The following is a 6,865-nucleotide window of genomic DNA, read 5'->3' as shown; positions in this document are numbered from 1 at the left end:
GTTTTCAATCGCAATAAGAACTTTGCTCATGGACACAAACAGCCCAGTGCTAATCGGGACTGTAAGGTAACGTACGTCATGGCTGCTCCTGCTTTAAATAGATCTGTTTGGAGTCAAAATGAAATATGTGACGGTGCTATACTGTAGGTTCTTAATATTCAACCCAGTCGCAAGAAAACATGTTGGCAGACAATGAATTAACAATATTTCTTAACCAAAAATACATTTCCAAACGTATCTCGCTTGCAGAAATGAACGTTGAAAACGTTGAAACGTGACCATCGTAACAATGTAAAGAGTGTGAATAAATAACAACCTCTGTGTTTGGACTTTCTTGCGTAGTGCAACAAGCATAAACTCAACGTTACTTTTGGTGTCACATGGGACATGAACAGCGGTCTAGTGGACTTTCTGACTCTTAACTGTGCCATGTTCCAGCTTCAGTAACGCCCGCTCCACATACGTCATTCGCTCTGTGCGTTGCTCGTTGTAATTCGTTGCAGCGCTTTGCCCGTATGCAAAAAGGTCCACATTCAATAAAAGAAAAAGAAAAACTTCCACATCCAACTTATCTGTGGTTTGCAGAAACGTACAATGCCAACATCTTCTCCTGGCGACGGGGCTGAATGATTGAAACTTGATTTCCTCTATTCCTTGCAATTATTTTCTTCTTTTGGTCTCTGAGAGCTACCTTAATACAGATTATTCATTTGACAGCACGGCACAACAAGCTTGTGTTTGAATTTGATACTCAAAGGAGTTTGATATGAGCCTTCAAAGATTAGCCACATGCTGTTTATGTTAGGGAATTGTTTTCTTCATACTAGGTGCTATGAATGTCCTCTCTTGCAAGTTGAAATGCTTCTACAGTCCAACGGTCCAAAGAAGGAAGGGGGGGGGGAGGCCTCAGCGTGTGTGTGCGTGCGCCCATGGACACTTTGTGTGTGTTTCTGGAAGTTTCTCTCCTGCAGGTGGTGCTCTGATGGCAACTGCAAGGCGGTTTGCTGCCACTCAACCCCCTACTACCCGCTCGCCTCCAGGGAGGTGCTGTGTGTGTGTTCTGCTACCCATTCTCTCCTTTTCTCTGCACACAAGAGCATCCCTCCGCCGGCTCCGCATGCCTGCCTCCTACCTGGCTCAGCCCCTTCATTACACCCCCACGCCGCACCCCGCCCTCCCCCCAGCAGGTAAACACCTGCAGTTAAGGTTGTGGCCCTGCCTGCCAACAACCCCCCCCCCCCCCGCCGACATTCTGCACTGCTTTCTGCAGCATTTTTTTGCGTCGCAGAATGCATTATTGTTTTCGCAACACATACAGATTCTCCTGCTTTGAATGTATCATCAGTCTTGCTCTCTGGGAAATTTACAGCACTCTGATACACCAACTCTGGAACTGTCAGCAAATGGTACATGAAGATACATGGGTGAAGTCAAAAGTACATAAAAATCCATTTTAACACTTGTTTTTGAAATTCGTAATCTTTATTATCAACTAGGTATAGTGTACAGTTTAATTTTCAGTATTTTTTAAACGTCAGCTAAAACATAGCAGCTATATAGCTTTTCGGAGAGAGGGCAACAATTTTCCAGTGAAGAAAGAAAAGAAAGATTTCATGTCAAAGTAGGAAAAGCACGGTTGTAAATGAAAAATGACTGAATTCCTTTTAGCTGCTTTGGATTCAGGGTCCTGACTCACTGTCACACTGTCATAACTTACTGGGACACTAGAATAGAACTGAGTCATCATTAGTAACTCTTGTGCCTTTGTTGTCATTTGTTGTCTGGCATTGAGCTGTGCCCTCCTCATCTGGAATTTTGGAGCCAGGCATTCTGAACGGAGGTGCTGAAAGTCACAACACCTTATGTAGTTGGGGGCGTTACCTTTGTAATGATACACAACCGGCCAGAATAATACACAACCGGCCAGACGCCTCAATTTATGATGTGATTGGATTAATCAGATAGCACACCTGGGTTAGAGCAGCTTTGGATGGATCAGGAAGTTTGGTGCATTTGGAGTTGACTTGTGTCATGTTTTCTTATTATAAGATAGACTACAACAGAATGTTGCTGCATGAGGACCAATTTACTATACTATTGATGTTATTCAGCTGCACTGAAGGCGGAAATACAATAAATTACATAATTTGAATTGTGTAGAGTTTCACCGCCAGCTCAAAAACAACATCCAGAAAGTTTATGGATATAATCATTGTTTTCTACCTGGAGTCGTAGTGCAATGTTATGTAAGCTTGATTTTTCCATAAATCAATATCAAAATGTCTCTTGCTGAACAGATGTACTGCTTTACAGAAAACCTGAGAAACAGACAGCCAGCCTTAAATAGATTCTTTAGAAACATTTTTTCCCACATAGATTAATGGAAATGCAGTACACAGTCGGTCTTTACTATTCTTCCCAGTTATTTTGAAATGTAATATCATCCAAGATTTCTTGAATTTCAGACAATACAGTGCGAGGTTTCTTTCTGAAGCGTGTTTGAGCTCTTAAAACTGGAGCATCCTAAAGTGCGATTATTTTAAGGGAGAGCAGCTCTCTAATGGATTCACCGGGTCAGTTCAATTCGTTTTTCGTGAATAACTAAGAAACGCCAAAATAAAATACTCAAAAAGCGAACCGTCCAACCAACCAAGCCATTAAGGAAATATAAAACTGATAAAAGGGTGTTTTGATGTGTATGTGTGATGCAGTAGAGAAAATAGTTAGCAGTTGGTTTTAACCAAAACATGAATAAGCAGCTGTTATAATCTACGACTCTAGTAGTCTGGCTGTGTTTTAATCTGCTGACTCTGTGAGTGTAAGATCATGCCAATTGTATCTTTGTATGTACTTTGTGTATCTGCAAATGTGTGGGTAAGGTACTTTGTATTTGTTTAGTAAATGTCCCTCCCCGTCCATACTGCATGGGTGTTATGTATGACAGAGTGCGATGGCAATCGGCGGGCCTCCTGCTTGGTAACACCATTTGTTGTCTTTGAGACCTGACTAAAGGAGCACGTTCTACTGTAGCCGTATGTTACCTGCCTGACCACCGCACCCCTAAAACCCTCTCATTTACATTTAGAGTGAATGCCATACTGTCAGTGAGGCTCCATTCCACTTGGACAAAGCCCTCACAGCCTCTCTGCCTCCTACTTTGCAGAACACAGAGAGTGAAAGAATAGTCGGCAGTGATGGGGAGGCATCAGACACACTAATTTGGCATCATGGCAAAAGTCCTTACCAGAATGATAAGTATTATTTTGCGGGCGGATAGAAAATGCTAAATCTCAGCATGTCGAAACTGGCAAAATTTATTTTTTGCAAACAACAATTTCTGTAACTTCCTGAACTCATTCACACCCGACTCATTTACCGACTGGCCAGGTGTAAAGCAGAGACAGTTGAACTTCTCTCTCAAGCTTCACACAACTATATCTGTCCCTCTTTGTGTGGACAACCAAATGGCACACGACGTGTGTCTTCTCGGAGTCATTGACATGAAAATGTGTATCACTCATGGTACTTTAAGCAGAAATATCTCCTGCGAGAGAAGACTGACAGGATTTAAAACACATAAGCCAAAGTATTGGACAAATACAATTTGTGACCCAATGATGGCAGGAGGGATCTCAACGGTATTACAATTCATCCAGAGGGGGTCAAGAAAAACACTTATAGATATTTTATAGAGATAGAGATATTTCACTCAAGACCACAAATAGCAACCTGATGGTGGGATCATCAAATCATTTAACACCCCATGCGGACCATGAATGTCCAACATTGCCATCCCTTGAGCCGCGCCACTAGCATGGCTACAAACACTCATAGAGTTTCAATCTTGTACTCAATATGAATGAACAATATTGAAATTTTAATGCGACCCATATTTTCAGTTTATGCCCCACTGAAATGCTTAAAAGACCCCTTGGTCGTCCCTGAATGCCACACAAAACTAGGAACGATAGTGGGACCATTAAAGATCGTTTTACTTCATACCCTCACTGCTAACAAATAAACAAAAACAAAAGATTTCTCAATTCAACTAAGGAGGAAATGACATCATAAATAAGTCCATGTATGCAAGTGTAGCAGCAGAGAAACCGTCATCCGAAACATATTCAGTAGGTGCCCTAAGGTGAGTTTAATAACTTCACTCCAAACCACACTTCATAATTGGCCAAATATTACCGCCAATACTTCCTTACCTTCTGGGAAAGCTGCTGCTGCTTTCACGTCTGTTGTATTGCGCCACCTGCGACCAGAGGCCCAGCGTCACCTGAAGCCGAAATAATGTAATGTTCCTTTTTTGTTTGTGGATCATTGAATGACGCGACTTTTATTAGTCGTGTTACGTTTGGGGTTGCAGCGGCGCAGCAGAGGACCAAGGGTGCTCCGTCTTAGCAGGAAGCACTAATTATCCCTCCAAGAGATAATAACTGTATTTATCGTCTGAGGTGTTCGTTTTCTGAAGGGTTATTGATCAAATACCATCCGGGATTAGAAAATCAATTCAGAGTGTCACAAATTAATTTGCAGCCATCATCTCACTCATTCCCACGAGACAGCAGGCAGCAGAAGCACCTTACTAATGTGCAGAATGCTGTTGAATTGATTTCTTTTTCCATAACTTCCATAGCTAATGAAGAATGCTACTGTGAGCCATGACCGAAGAATAAGCGCGTACCTGTGTCAAACCTGTGCTGCAGTGATAGATTTTCTTTTCTTTTATTGCTGCACACATAATTATCAACATGTTGACTTCTAGCGAGTACATTAAAAAGTTGAAGCAGGTTGAGAAATTAATTATAAACAAAATGTTTATATGTTTGCAGCCAACATACAGTGTGAATGTTTTCCCTCATAAAGTTCCTCATTAGTTTAATCGGATTCGATATCCTGGTACTTTCCACTGAATCACAGCTAAATGGATTCTGACTCGCACCGCAGCGTTTCTGTCATATGACTGCATCGTGTAAGGTTCAGTTCATGTCTTGCTGTCTCACAATATGGCGAACTTGCAGTTGCAGTCACGATTACTAAAAGTAAGTTTTTCCCCCGTTGTGGCATATGGATAATTAGATCATTTAATAGTGGGTGTAAAGAGCAGTGGATATATGGACTTACAACAACAGTGTAAGTACATTTGATGATGTCATATGAATATGCTAAAGATCATTTTGTTGTATTTATCTAAGAAAAACTGATTTGTGTGTCACCCAGGAGGACGCTGTTAGTATCCCGTCTGAAACCAAGTGTCAGTGTTGATGATTTATTTTAACGTATATCGCATCATGTATTTGACTTACATAACTTAGGTTACATAATAGACGTACTCTTTTTTTTTTAACAAAACTATGTTCTTATGGTCTTAACCTAACCAACCTAACCCAGTAGTTTTGATGATAAAACCTAAACAAGTCATTTAATTCCATCTCACAACGTTAACCTCTCCAACTATGAAATATGCCATTTTGGGCGTCAATGGCAAACGAACCTATTCTGTCATTTAGTTATGAGGACGTGTTGCACAAAGAGCAGGGCCGATACACCAGAGACCAGGGTTCACAGCCTGAGCCCCATGTGGTTTAAGGGGCTTTGGTTCAGGCAAGGGAAAAGTCATAGTTTTGGTTGAATCTTAACAATGTCACAGTTCAGGAACAGCAGGTTTGGACCCAGAGAACACTGACGAGGTAAAAACCGTAGGGTTAAATGATTTCATGGTGAATAAACAAACAGAGTGAAGACCAGAGTGAGGAGAAACAAATGTTTTTATTACAATGGGTGGATGGGCGACTAACATTTTGTGACTTGCAGACGTGTAAACACAAAAAAATGTCTTCATTTTGTTGATAACACTCCTACTGTTGCAAATGAATTGCATGTAAACATAATATTTAGGAGACAGTTATCAATTAATCGAGAACATTTTGCTTTACTTATGCTGCGTTCACACAAACGCAAAATTATTCGCGCGAGTAGATTACAGACAAAGTCTATGCACAGACCCGATGAAACTGGCGCGGCGCGAATTTGTGATGGTGCGGCGCGATGGACGCGAATTTGCCCCAAATCGCCCCAAACGCGTGAGTTGCAATTTTTCAACTTCGGCGAAATATTCGCGTTACGCCCCGGCGCGATAGCCTATCAGCGTTGAGTTGCTCCCCCTGTCATCACTTACTTCCTGCCGTTGTTGAATCAGGAAATAAATCCTGTAGCCGTCTGTGTTCACCCAGAGCTCTACGATACCTCATATCAATAGAGACCGGACCAAACTATGTGTATACATGTGTGTGAACCATACGGTACAAACAATGAACAGACGCTGCCATATTTACGTCTACATGACGTTAGTCTGAGTGTTGGTGGAGCTGCTACAATGTTAGCATAGCCTAGCACCGATCCATCAGAGCTCCATTGAAAAAACAAGTCGCCTACAAATCGGCATCATTACGTAGTTATTTCAGAGTCCCTTTTTGTCGGTTTATTGCCGTTAAATCACAGCCAAATCAATTTATTTTGTGTTCCTACAGCTGTAGTAAACAGCCAACGAGTGAATACAGCTCGATAAAATCCACGGAGCTGCTCTGGACAATGTTATGAACCAGACATGACGGCGTTTAGTTTCCCGGGATATCTGTGACTTCCACAACACGTACTAAGCAGAAATAGAGGGGTTTTTTTCCATGGTTAATGGCGGACAGTTGAGCGGCTTTCAGGGCGATAAGCCCCGCCCCCTCTCCGGCGCGATTCGCGCGAATGTACACAAATGGTCCCCGGCGAGACCTGCGCCGCGATTGACGCGAATATGCGGCGCGATGAATTCGCGCCACATATTCGGTGTGAACACGGCATTAGGCGA

This window comes from Melanostigma gelatinosum (genome assembly GCF_949748355.1).
Source record: "Melanostigma gelatinosum genome assembly, chromosome: 2".
Taxonomy (NCBI): domain Eukaryota; kingdom Metazoa; phylum Chordata; class Actinopteri; order Perciformes; family Zoarcidae; genus Melanostigma; species Melanostigma gelatinosum.
This window is presented reverse-complemented; position numbering follows the sequence as displayed.